Raw genomic sequence first — 14,674 nt, forward strand, 5'->3', positions numbered from 1 at the left:
GCAATCAACAGTGACACAGGAATTCAGAAATACAGTAACAGGCAAATTCATGCCAGCACAGATTTCAATGCTAGAAAATGGCTTGAGGTTTGCACCCATACTCAAGAAATGAGTTTTATTTAATATAGAGGTTATAGTGAGGGTAACCAGATTTTCAGGGATCAAAAATGAGACAAAATAATTTCTATATAAGAAACACCAAGACAAAATGAACTGTAAAGAAGAAAAAAAACAAAAATTGTGGACTTATTCGGTAGCCAGTAAACAAGTCCACAATTTAGCAAATTTATTCAGTCATGCAACTTCTGCTGTGAGAGTATTAAATATCATTACCAATCAGGTTCATTGTCCACCAACCAATTTTGAAGCTCACAAGATGTACTAATCTCTCAATGGATTTTATTTAATATAGAGTCACTTGGAACTCATGGAACTTGCTTAAAAAGCAAGTTCCAAGAGTTGACCAAACCACACCTTTATTTTCTCTGAAAATAAATATTAGTTTTTAATAAATTTTAAGTTCTTTTATTAATCTTTATTGCTTCCTAAATTGAGAGAAGGTATCATCCCTCAGCCAAATCAAAAGTAGATTGTTGGAGTTCATGAGTGTAATGCCTTCACGGCTGAAATTTACTTATGGGTACACCCTCCAGACCACCTCAGCCTTAGTGTTTATCTCCCCCTTTCCATTTGTTTTAAAATAGGAAAATGACTTCTACCCACAGTGTGTTATTGGTAGTGGCAGTAGAAGTCGTTTTCCTATTTTTAAACAGGGGGGGATAAACACCCTAGGACTGAGGCAGTCTGGAGGGTATACTCATAAGTAAATTTCAGCCCACTGATGAACTCCAATAATCTGTTTTTAATAATTAGAAAAAACTAATTAATACATCATTATCGACTTCTACTGCCATTACCGATAACATACACCATCTATTTACTGAGAATGCACGGAGAAACTGCAATAGCGGGAAAAGAGTTAACCCGGTAAGTTTCTTGTGGTTCTCGTGTGGCTTTCTTTACCTTAGCCAAAAATTCATTTATTTTATTGGGTGTTGCACGAAATTGAATATCTGTGAGTACTGTGAATTTTCAGTGCTACTGTAGTAGGTATTCGTATGGAGTAGTTAACTGCTTTATATTGCAATGAGACTTGCTCTTCCCTTTTTAACATATAAAGGTGCCTCCGTAGCCAGGTGGGCAGGAGCAGCAGTGCGTAGCACACGCTTCTTGATTAGACTGGGGTTCGAGCCCGTGACCACCAAATACGGAGAATGCGGAAAGGTCAGGGAATGACCACCACATATCCCCGTAGCAATATAGCCTTAGTTGCTAATGCTCCTAAAAATCAATTAACAACAACATTAACATATAAAAGTAAAACAAAGGAATGTGAAACAAAAATGATGAACCTTATTACTTTTTTTTTTAATTAAAAGAAATTTACTAAAGTATTTAAACAATGTATTTGTTTATTTTCAACCTCAATGAAACAAAGTTCACTTTTTTTTTTTTTCCTTCTTTTTTTTTGCCTACCTATAACACTGTTTTTATTCACTTAATTTTATGTCAAAAATAATCATAACATGAATTGTTAGTTAAAATAAAAAAAAAAAGAAAATTAATAGGGGCATGTGAAGAACAAGGTTATTTTATTTATTTTATTTTTTTTTTTAGGAGCATTAGCAACTAAGGCCATATTGCTCCAGGAATATGCGGTGGTCATTCCCTGACCTTTCTGCATCCTCAGTATTTGGTGGTGACGGGCTCGAACCCTGGTCTAATCAAGAAGCGTGTGCTATGCACTGCTGCTCCTTCCCACCTGGCTACGGAGGCGTCTAACAAGGTTACGAACTGTAAAATCAAAAATTTGAGCTTCAATAATACACTACATTGTGTTCAACATACAGTTTAACAGTTGCAAGTCACATTTGTTGGCTTATTTTTAAATTCAGCTAGAGATTTTGTAAGTTACTACTTAATTTCATAGAGATTTTGTGTCAGTAATTTGGCACGAATATTATATGCCGCGTAATTAGTAGTGTTGTGCATGGTAATGGAAATGTAAGATTTTATTTCAGGTAAAATAAATAGCTCAAAGGTTCTCTATTCATGTAGGATGAAACTATTTTAAAACTTTACAAAAGTAACAGTATAGCAGAATATATATAATGTAACTTTGATAATACATATTATTTCATTTAGGTATCTATTAGTTTATTTGTAGTATTCTCAAATTAAATTGAATGTAAATGGAAATCATGCCTCAGACCAGAGGGGCAAATTAACAAGCTCAAAGTTTCACTAAGCCCATGCTGTGGGATGGGAAGGGTGAAACTTTGCTCTAAGAAATTAAGTAGTAACTTACAAAATCTCTAGCTGAATTTAAAAATAAGCTAACAAAAATGCGACTTGTGACTATTAAGCTGTATACTGAACACAATGTAGTATGGTAAACTCAAAATTTTTGATTTTACAGTTCATAACTTTGTTCTTCACATACTCCTATTAAGTTTCTTCATTTCTCCCATCCCATGCCACAGCATGTGATGGGAAAAATGAAGGAGGCAATTTTCATCTGAATCACAGCCTAACAAAATGTGCTGGTTGTCCAATGTTAGCAGACATATATGGAATGGAAGTTGATACAACCAACGGGATTCTCCCATCCATCTGGGGCAAAGAGTGTGAGGAAATTAGGCACAAACTCAACATTTTGATGGGCTTCTATTTAAACATGCAGCAACCTGGAAAGCAAGGTGTTGGGAATTTCAAGCCCTATAATGATGGAACAAGTAAATACATGGGCAGTGTTAGGGTTACTAGGAGTAAGAACAGATGAATGGATACTGTTCTTACCTATATAAAATATCCGTATTTAGAAAGATTACATAAAAGTTGTTGCCATTTTATAGCAAAGCAGAATTCTCTTTGTATATGCATAGCCATTAATATAGATATTTGGATTTGAATTCGTTAATTTGTTAAGTTTAAAGGCTATTTTATTACTTTATTTATTACCTATTACCTAATGAAAACATAAAAGCTGAAAATTAAAAATCAACAACAGGCTCCAGCACAGAAGCCTGATGGGCTATATTCATAACTTCAATTATGATCACTTCCCCATTTATTACCATCCTTTGTCTTGTACCAGTTAATTATCTCTTTATCCACTATAGACACTAGTGCCACACTTCACCAGCTTATACACAAAATGTTTGTGTGAGCTTGTCGAAAACCTTTCTAAAATTTAAAAAAATTCTATCAAAGTTATTCCTCTCATCAAGTTCCTTTGAAGCTACTTCACAATGCTACTTATGATATTAATAGAATCTTGAATCATTACTATCAAGTTAACTCTGAATTGTATTCTTAATAACAGATTGCATAATTTTTATTTCACAAACTCAGACTTACAAGTCTATAATTTTTATGATTACTCTTAGAGTGTTCTTTCTGCAAGGGATAAATATTGATATATTTCCAATACTCTGGAACACCACCATAGTTGCCTCTAATTTAATTTCCTTGGTGCACAGCTAGTCACCATACAAAAATAATGATTGTTGTTACGCAATTATTTTTACATATGAATTGGAAAATAAATGATTTAATCACAGATATTTATAACTATTATATTAAATAGATTATTATTTGATTAGATATTAGATTATTATTTGACATTAGATTAAACAGATTTTATAAATATAAAATTAGCATTATGAAAATCATTCTTAACAGTTGGCAAATTTTATAAACTACAAAAAAAAGAACATTGCAAAAATAATCCTTGAATTCATAATAAATAGAAGTAATTGAATAAAAACACTAAACAGTATCCAGTCAAGGCTATCTCTCAGAGACTCAAGGACTACTACTTGTTATTTCCAGCAATTAAAAATTTAATTAGACTTTGACAGGCAAGCTTGTTGAGTTTTAACCCCTGTAAATTTTAAGTGGTGACTTAAAATTTACTTTTTTGTGCTCTATAGGATTCGTTTTGTTTTTAAAAGAACACAATTTCCCCTTTTTAATACATATAAAAAAGTTTTATTGGTAATGTTCAATTCTATAACAATGTCACAAATAAAGTTAAAAACCAATACCAAAATAGAGCTTTAATATCTTCTACTGGAAACAACCTTCTGATACACAGAAATACTCACAAACTTCTCCTTCCGTCCTGGACATACGGCACACCTTGCTTAGACACTTCTGTGTAGGTGATGGAATAAGTGTAACAAATTATCTTTCTAACAAAGAAACAAAGTATTCATCATCTATCCCCCTCAAAAGGTATCCTCTCTATTATACACTTTTGAAGAATATAGGGATCACTTGTTTGATGCTCCTGTTGGTGCGGCCGCTCAGGCCACTTTAATCAAGAAAAATATTGGTTCTTTAATCAAGAAAAATATTGGTACGCCTACTGTTTACTATCAATGGGACCATTAAGAGGAGAGGAACAAGAAGACATAACCAGGAGCTTCTGAATTTAACCAGGTAACTATTTATTAGCATTCTGAATAATCAGCACCAAAATAACAATGATAATGTATACGATATACTTCTAGACGGAATGTATAAGGCTAAGGGCACCTAATTCAGTGGCTCTATTATTCCTGTAGTTTGCGAATAGATAGAATGGCATGCAGCTCCTGTTAATCCCATTGACCTAAATACCTAGGGGCACTTCTCCCTCTCACTCATTAAAGGGTAACACACGCCTCAAGCCCTGAGCAGGTGTTCATATAGCTGTGACGACCCAGATATAGTCAATGTAGCTTCTTCCAACCCTTTACGCTAAATAAAAACAAAACTGATACATATTTGTTTGAAGCCTCTCTACCCCCACTACTAAGCTTACCTCTGCAGGGAGCAATCCATTTAAACCATCTACCGTCAATGTTTAATCGGAATATTTCCGCCTAGGAAGCATGCTCACAAGAGTGAAACAGCAATTAACTGAACCAGCTTCCCTTACGTGCATAATTTACTATAACTTACTAAAATCTTATGTCAGTCTCTGCAAAAACGGAGAATTCAGAGCCCTGCAGCCAGTGCCCCAGAGTGATTAAAAACAATATCAAATGTATTACCTGCAACTCATGTTACTGCTTAAGATATGCCGGAATTTCACATAAAACTTTCAAGAAGATGACACAAAGTGCATGGCAATGCATTCCAGGCCTCACATCCAACCCTGCCAAAACGAATAGGAGTTCTGAGAACCCAGTGAGTTGCATAGTAGCAAACACCGCCAACGAAACTTCCACAGCCGTGTGCACAACCGATAAATCCAACAAAAGCACATCGGACCTACAAATAGTATATCAAATGGACAATGATAGCTACAATGCTATTTTTCAAAAAATAAACTCAGTTTATGAGAAACAGATTACAATAAAAAATGAGATGAGAGACAACACGATGGATCTTCAAAAACAGCTATCATCTTTGCAGAACAAACTAGAGCTCATACTCACTAATCAAAGCTTGCTATTGCATCATCAGTTTCAAAGCATAAATTCACAACAAGCGCTGCTAGACGCGATAAAAAGGGAAAAAAAGGAAATAGCAGTTCAGTCCTTATTCTTCAAGCTCCAACCACTCAACCAGGCATCAGACGAGATCACCTATATAAATTAATTTTATATAGGTGATTAATTAAGTAAATAAATTTGATGAGTTTGAGGTATTGCTCAAAACATCAAAGGCAGATATTGTTGGGATATCAGAGACATGGTGTCACACAGGTACAAAGGGTACTAGGAAAGTTCTGCAATACAGCTTTGTTTATTTATTTTTTTCAAAGTAATTTCCTCTACATTCAATACACCTCTCCATCCTCCGAAACCAATCTTTAAACCAGTTCTGCCAAGTTTCACTAGGGAGTAAAGCACACTCGTTGTCCCAAGCCCGTAGAAGGTCCTCATCACTGGAAAACCGCCTCCCTTTTAGCTTCATTTTCACATGCGGGAACAGTGCAAAGTCGCAGGGAGCAAGGTCTGGACTGTAGGGAGGGTGCTCGAGAAGTTTCAGTCCTGTCGTGGTCAAATATTCAGTGCAGGCTTTGGCGCGGTGAGCTGCAGCATTATCGCGATGGAGGTACCAGGTGTCCATTCTTGACTTTGGCCGCAGGTTCTTCATAGATCCAATGACTTTAGGCAGGCATTGTTCAGTATACCACTTAGCTGTGACTGTCTTCTGCGTGTCCAAAACAACACGTTCCACAATTCCACTCGATTTGAAAAATACAGCTATCATTTTCTTCTTTACAGATCGGGATTTTCTGACAATTACGGGTGTGTCATCATCATCAAAGACCCAAACTTTGTTTTGAGCCTTGGTCGGCAGATAGTAATAGTACAGCCAAGTCTCGTCACCTGTCACGATGTTGTTCACATACCGAGATTGTCCCTTATCAAACTTTTTTAACATCTCCCGGCACCAAGTCACACGTCGTGTCATCTGCTCTTCAGTCAGTTGATGTGGCACCCAGAGAGAACAAAGTTTCTTCACGTGCAAATGATCTTGCAGAATCGAACGAATTGCTGGTGCATTTAGGCCCAAAGTATCCTCTATCTGTTGGTAGGTCACTCGCCTGTTTTCGTCAAGCATTTCCCTCACAGCAGTAACGTTTTCCTCCGTAACTGACGTTCGTGGCCTTCCCGGCCTCTCAGAATCCTCCAGAGTGAAATTTCCCCTTTGGAATTCTCTATACCACCTGAATATCGTTGTACGATGTGGACAATCATCATCTAGTGCAAGGGTCATTTCTTCTAAGCATTGGCCTATGGTTAAACCACGCACGAAATTATACCGCAAAACTGTCCTTATCTCATTTCGTGACCACGATGCCATCGCAAGCACTTTACACTCTCACTACTAATGAATAACTGAGCCCATCGACTTGCCGCAGCGGCTACTATGCACGTATGAACATGTCTCAACATGCAGCAACAAGCAGCTTCCTGTGATTCATTGTTGCGTCATATTGCAAAACCTTCCTAGTACCCTTTGTATAAGGAATGCGGAACTGGAATTTGGGGAATACAATGTGTATAGAAAGGATAGACAGAACAGAGGGGAGGAGGGGTTATGCTATTAGTTAAGAAACACAAAGTCCAAGGAAGTGAAGCCAGTCGACATCGATGGACAGGGCAGTGCAAGTCAGTTTGGTGTGACATAAGCATAGGGAAATCAAAATTGAGAGTAGGAGTGTGCTATAGGCCTAATGACTTTGATGAGTATAATAAGATATTATACAGGGAAATAGAGTGGGCCAGTAAATCAGGCAGTCTTATAATGGGGGATTTTAATTTCCCAGATATTGACTGGAATTTGAAAGCAAGGCTTTTGTGGATTTATTGGATGATTGTTTTCTACATCAGAATGTTCGTGAGGCAACAAGAGGGAGCAATACTCTTGATCTGATTATCAGTAGTGATTCTTCATGCATTAAGAATCTGCAGATAAATGAACCACTAGGTGGCAGTGATCACAGTGTGTTGAAGTGGGATTTACTCAAGGAGGTAACTACCATCAGAGGTAAAGGGAAGGGTTTTTGTTTTCGTAAAGGCGACTATGATGGTCTGAGACAGTATTTAAATTCTATACAGTGGGACCAACTGATGATGTTACCAACAGCAAACTCAAAATGGGAAGCATTCAAGGAACTAATCTTGGAGGCTACCAGGCTTTACATACCAACTAAGAAATGTTGTTCAAGTTTTAGGCCTAAATGGTTGTCAGATGAACTAATGAGACATGTGGCAGAGAAGAAAAATGCATGGGATACATACAAATTAATGGGTGACATGGAAGCCTATGATAGATATAAGTTGGTCTGTAACCAAGTCACAAAGGAGATTAGACAGGCAAAGGCAGACTACGAAAAATCCTTGGCAAAGGATGCAAAGAAAAACAGAAAAGAGTTCTTTACCTATTTAAACTCAAGAAGGAAAGGAATGAATCAGATTGGTCCACTGGATATTGATGGTTCAACAGTTGAGGATCCTGCTCAGGTGGCTAACAATCTAAACGAGTATTTTGCATCTACATTCACGCATGAGGAGTTATTCAGGAAGGAGAATGATGTAGGTAAAGTAAACATTGGCAGTGAGCTGGATGATTTTGTAATAACTGAGAGGAAAGTGGAGGAGAGGTTGTTGAGGATAAACATAAAAAAGGCACCTGGGGTGGATGGGATCTATCCAGTTATATTAAAGGAGGCAGCAAAGGAGGTAAGCAAACCCCTAGCCATAATTATGAGAGCTTCTTTGGACTCAGGGGAGGTACCCATAGACTGGAGATGTGCAAATGTAACCCCAATTCACAAAGCAGGATCAAAGGCTGACACAAGTAATTATAGACCTGTTAGTTTAACTTCTGTTCCAGGTAAATTAATGGAGGCACTGGTTAAAGAAGCACTGCAGGATCATCTAGACAAGAATTCAGTTATAGCTCAGACGCAGCATGGTTTTGTTAAGGGCAGGTCTTGCCTGACCAATTTGATTGGATACTATGATGTAGTCACAAAAGAACTGGATGCAGGGAATAACTTTGATATTATATATTTGGATCTTAGAAAGGCTTTTGATACTGTTGCACATGGAAGACTGCTGCACAAATTGGAGCAGTGTGGCATTGGAGGCAAATTGCTGCTATGGATAAGGGGATGGTTGAGTGGCAGAAGACAGAGAGTGGTAATCAATGGACACTGCTCAACGTGGACTAATGTTATTAGTGGAGTTCCTCAGGGTTCAGTGTTGGGTCCGTTGTTGTTTTCGGTGTTTATGAATGATATTGATGATGGGATATCAAGTTTAATGTCCAAGTTTGCAGATGATACAAAGGTTGGCAGGATTGTTAAGGACACCACTGACGCTATGCTGCTGCAACAAGATCTGGAAAGGTTGAACAGATGGGCTGAGAGGTGGCAAATGAAGTTTAATATTGACAAATGTAAAGTACTACATATGGGAAACAGTAACCCCAGAGCAACGTATCAACTCTGCGGTACTACACTGACAGTGGTGGAGAATGAAACGGACCTGGGGGTAATTGTGCAGGCAGATATGAAGTTCTCTGAGCAGTGCAGACGAGCTGCAAGAGTAGCTCATGGTGTCTTGTCAGTGATATACAGGAATTTTTCTAGCAGGGATAAGGAGGTGATTATTCCCTTGTATAAGGCAATGGTTAGGCCACATCTTGAGTACTGTATACAGGTCTGGAGGCCTCATTTCAAGAAGGATGTAGAGCTGCTGGAACGGGTACAGAGAAGGGCAACAAGATTAGTCAATGGAACAAAGGGTTGCTCTTACGAAGAAAGGCTTAAGTTTTCAAATTACAGAGTCTGGAGACTAGGCATCTGATAGAGGTGTATAAGGCTTTGAATGGTTTGAGCATGCTCAATGCCAATGGGATTCTTCATCTTGCTCAGAATAATCAGCTCGGAGGGCATAAATTCAAATTGAGGAAGGACGGATGTCGGATAGATGTGCGGAAATTTGCCTTTGGCCAGTGGGTGGTTGGTTGGTGGAACCGACTTCCATCACTTGTTGTTGAAGTTTTTTTTTTTTTTTTTTTGATTTGGTAGTTATTGGCGCATCGGCTTCTGTGGCCATATTGCACCTCCCAAGGTTTTTGCAGTACTTTGATCCAAGCCCGAGGCAGGAATCGAACCCGCGACCTTTGGGTTGCCGGGCAGGTACTTTACCCACTCGGCTAGCCCGGTCGGCGTTGTTGAAGTTGATAGCCTAAACAAATTTAAGGCTCAACTGGACATGTATTTCGAGCAAACGGAGGGTGAAATGGGAGTGGTGTGTTTTTTTTTTTTTTTTTTTGGCTGATGCTGAATAAGCTTGCTTTCTTGCATCATATGCCTCTACTAAAGCTAATGCTAATATTGCAATTCAACCCAACACTAAACCCTCAATGTCAAGAAGTAACTGGCGAGGCAGACGGCATTATGGACCTTAGAGTAAACGAATTGTGTGCCCCAGATACACCCACACAAATGGAGGACCATGACAATATGCAATCCCATGAAAGCACATTGCAAACTAGTCAAACCAACTCGATCCTCAAATTAAGTAACCAGCCAGCTCTCAATGACCATATAACTCTGCACAACATACAGCTAAGCAAACAAAGCAAAGACCCTGATCATATGATGTCTCAACAGCTCCAGTGTCATTCATTATTCTCCCAACCACCTACTACATCATTGCATCACACAAGAAGTCGACCTTTCCCAGGCAACTCCATATTTACATATGCCCACTCGAAACCTGTAGACATCATCATGCATGTCCTTGGTAAGGAGGTCCGCAGCTCTTCCGCTACTACCTCGCATACCAACCAGCCACGGGGGGAAGCATACCCATTACGATAATTCTTAAACCTGGGTAAACGTCGCAGGTGGATCTCGTATAATGCACAAAAAGACTCCTCCAGCTACATTGCCCAGAACCCATTCAACGAATCCCACCAGTACAAAAGTGCCTATTTGTCATGGGCACCTCAGCTACATCAAGGCTTCGCGCAACAGAACACCCTACGAAAGCAAGAACAAGCATCTTCATCTCAAAACTAGATCCTCGTACGACCCCCCCCACCCAAATCACAGCTGTAGTTGAAGAATAAATCCGAATACATGTTTCTGTAAAGCAGCTGCCAATCAGAAGTAATAACTATGCAGCTTTTAAACTGGAATGCAACCCAAGAGATTTCAATAAAATCGCCCACCCATCTATGTGGCCAATTGGAACGATAATCCAACCATTTTATGAGACCTCTCACCAAGATAGACCCTCCTCAGCCTTAGTAAAGAACCATGGATGCCAACTAGCTGACTCCTACAAGACCCTGTTATTAAATTGCCAGGCCGAGAATATGATCATAGGGCATTCGGTCGCACATATCCAGTACCCCTTAGTAAACACCAATCTTCTTCATCTCCTGCATGCATGCTACCTTCGAACCAAATGGACATGACTATCCCAACCAGGATCACAAATCGCTCCTACCATAAGCCACTGAAAAATAAATATTATAGGCCAGCAACTTTGGTAACAATTACTATGACTGCTATGCTTCAGCTACTTTACCGAAATGTGTGTAGCATCAGAAATAAAACAGACACCTCAGAGCAGTTACTCCTAGCTGCACACTTGGACCTTCTCTGCATCACAGAAACATGGCTAGAACCCTGTCAAGAATGTATTGCGATCACCGTCCCAGCTGGATACAGGTCTGGGTCTGCCTTTACATTGAGAGATAACAGGAGGAGAGGGGGTACCGCCATCTTTTATAGACAAACCCTCTTCACACTGATCTCTACCATTTCAAGTGAATTGCAAGATTTTGAAGCCGCCTCTGTCAAACTCAAGTACCAATCTACCATACTTCAAGTGATTGTAGTCTATGTGCCTCCATCACCATCTCAAGACCTTATCCTTGAAGTAGCGAACTGAATCCTACACCAGCTGCAACCGGCCACTGTCCACATCATATGTGGTGACTTCAATCTACCCCTTCAACTTAATAACCTAAAGCAGCAGTTCCTCTCTCACCTTCATACCGCAGATCTCTGCCTTGTCAGTGAACTCCCAACTCATGGGCCTAACCATCTTGATCTAATACTAGCCTCCATATCATGCATCATCGATAAAACCCTAGAGACGGTGCTCAACTCTGACCATGACACACTTTTAATGCTATTTCAACTACCAGTTAATCACCATCTTACAAATTGGCAGAACAAAACCATATCACATGTCAGCCCTACATTCCTGGACATACCAAGATGCATTGAGACAGCATCATTAATCCCTTGGTCGATCCTAGAGTCATATGATGTCCAGTTAGCCATCACCCTACTTACCAATTGGACTATATCTGTAAAAAGCTATGCAGCCACAAGAAAGATGACAACCTCCCCTTACTCTAAAGCATGGTGGTCCCACGACCTGAACAAGCGATTCGACCTTAAGAAACTACATAAATTGTGGAAGCAGTCTCACAACGTTACGGACAGAATTGCCTACTCTAGAGCTCGAGCTGAGTTTAACCACCTGAAATCCATAGCGTTTAAATCATACTTTGACAGAACCATACGCACAGGGAAAGATCCATATAAGGATACCCCTTCAGGTTTTCCCCCTCAACTTGATCCCCAAAGCTCGCTTGACTACATCACCAGGTTTATCACCACTGTCAACCCAGAAAACCAGCCCTCGCTACCAACATCTGACACCAGTTTTGACGCACTGACAACCATTCTAATATTCAGACAAGAGTTAATTAATGCCAGCAACTTCTACTACTGGACCTGACAGGATTCTGCAATTTATGCTTAAGAGCCTGAGTTCTTACATCCTGCAACCTCTGTTACATATCTTTAACTCAGTGGTCTCAAAGCACTGTTTTCCACACCAATGGAAGGAATACCTAGTCAAACCAAGGTAAAAAATTCAAGTTCCATCACTTGTGAGACACTACAGACCAATCTTAAACTCATCCTGCCTATTGAAACTGCTAGAAAAAATACTGCTGCCGATCCTCACAAAGCAAATCCTGCCAGACAATCCCCCACAAATCCACAATGCACTCCCACACAGATCAATTATGACCAACCTTCTAGCAACAACTAACAGAATCATCACAGCCTTTGAGACCAGAGATGTGCATTTGATGCTGTGCACATTCCATCTCTCCTAAAACTAATAGAAAATCACTATAAGATAGGAGGCAACATCATAGCTTTCCTCACATCTCTGCTGAATAACCGAATAGTCAATTTATCTGTAGATACTCACGATACTGCAAAGTATCTCAGTTAGAGTCCCGCAAGGGGTTGCTATCTGGCCTCCTCTTCACTGCCCTTATTGCTCAACTTATAATACAAACATTAAATATCCTGGAATATGCTGACGATCTAAACGTACTCACGCCAATAAAGGCAAACCAAGACCCTCACCAAATCTCTGAAGAGCTAACCTCCACTCTCTCCTCAATCTACCTCAAACAATTTGGTCTGCATATCAATCCTGAGAAGTCAGAAATCATGGTCTTCTCGTTAGAGAAACAGCCAACAAAAATCTATCCAACCCTCAATGGAGCCTCCATCCCTCTTGTCCAACATCACATTGACCTAGGAATCAGATTTGACCCAAAGCTTCTCAGACAGTTTTTAAATTCTGTGCAGTGGGATCAACTGACGATGTTGCCAACAGTAAATTCTAAGTGGGAAACATTCAAGGCATTAATCGTGGATGTTACTAAAAGTTTCATACCTATCAAAAAATATTGTTCAAGGTTTAGGCCTAAATGGTTATCAAATGAACTAATGACACTTCTGACAGAGAAGAAAAATGCATGGGATGCATACAAATTATCAAGCGCCTCAGAAGCCTATGGCAGATATAAGCTAGTCTGTAATCAGGTCACAAAGCAGGTTAGGCAGGCGAAGGCAGATTACAAGAAATCTTTGGCAAAAGATGCTAAGAAAAACAGAATTGATTTCTTTACTTATATAAATGCTAAAAAGAAGGGGATGAATCTGATTGGTCCACTTGATATCGATGGTTCGACTGTTCATGATCCTGCTCAGATAGCAAACAAACTGAATGAGTATTTTGCATCTACATTCACACACGAGGAGTTATTAAGGATTGAAAATGCCAGAAGGTTTTCAAATTGTCGCAGGGTGCTTAATGATTTTATAATAACCGAGAGCAAAGTGGAGGAGAAATTGTTGAAGTTAAACATAAGAAAGGCACCTGGGGTGGATGGGATCTATCCAGTTATATTAAAGGAGGCGGCAAAGCAACTAAGCAAATCCTTAGCCATAATTATGAGAGCATCCTTGGACTCAGGGGAGGTCCCCACGGGCTGGAGGTGTGTAAATGTATCCCCAATTCACAAAGGGGGGGGGGGGGTTTGAAGACTAACACGAGTAATTACAGAACAGTTAGTTTAACTTCTGTTCCGGGTAAAATAATGGAGTTACTGGTTAAAGATGCATTGTAGAATCATCTAGACAAGACTGCAGTAATAATTCAGACACAGCATGGGTTTGTTAAGGGAAAGTCTTGTCTGACAAATTTGATAGGATATTATGATGTGGTTACAAAGGAACTGGATGCAAAAAATAATTTTGATATCATATATTTGGATTTCAGGAAAGCTTTTAACACTGTTCCGCATGGAAGACTATTGTACAAATTGGAGCAGAATGGTATTAAGGGTAAGTTGCTACAATGGATAAAAGGATGGTTGTGTGGGAGAAGACAGAGGGTGGTATTAGTGGGACTCCACTAATGTTATTTGTGGAGTCCCACAGGGTTCGGTATTGGGTCCTCTGTTGTTTTGTATATTTATCAATGATATTGATGAAGGTATATCAGGCTTAGTGTCAAAGGTTGCAGATGATACAAAGGTTGGCGGGGTTGTTAATGACAGTAATGGCAGTGTGCTACTGCAACAGGATCTAGATAATTTGGGCAGATGGGCTAAGAAATGTCAATTGAAGTTTAACCTTGACAAAGGCAAAGTACTGCATATGGGTAGAAGTAACCCCAGAGAAACGTACCAACTGTGTGGTACTACACTTAAGGTGGTAGAAAATGAAAAAGACCTGGGAGTAATTGTGCAGTCAGATATG

General features: G+C 39.3%; 1 protein-coding gene across 2 annotated transcripts in view; it reads right to left on the reverse strand.

Annotated features, from left to right (window-relative positions):
* The window catches only part of Col4a1 (Collagen type IV alpha 1), a 1,206,096-nt gene that overhangs the window by 1,072,536 nt on the left and 118,886 nt on the right, over positions 1-14,674 (reverse strand). The gene's annotated exons all lie outside the window — the stretch shown is intronic.

This window comes from Mastigoproctus giganteus, chromosome 1 (genome assembly GCF_048544385.1).
Source record: "Mastigoproctus giganteus isolate SK-2022 chromosome 1, ASM4854438v1, whole genome shotgun sequence".
Lineage (NCBI taxonomy): Eukaryota > Metazoa > Arthropoda > Arachnida > Uropygi > Thelyphonidae > Mastigoproctus > Mastigoproctus giganteus.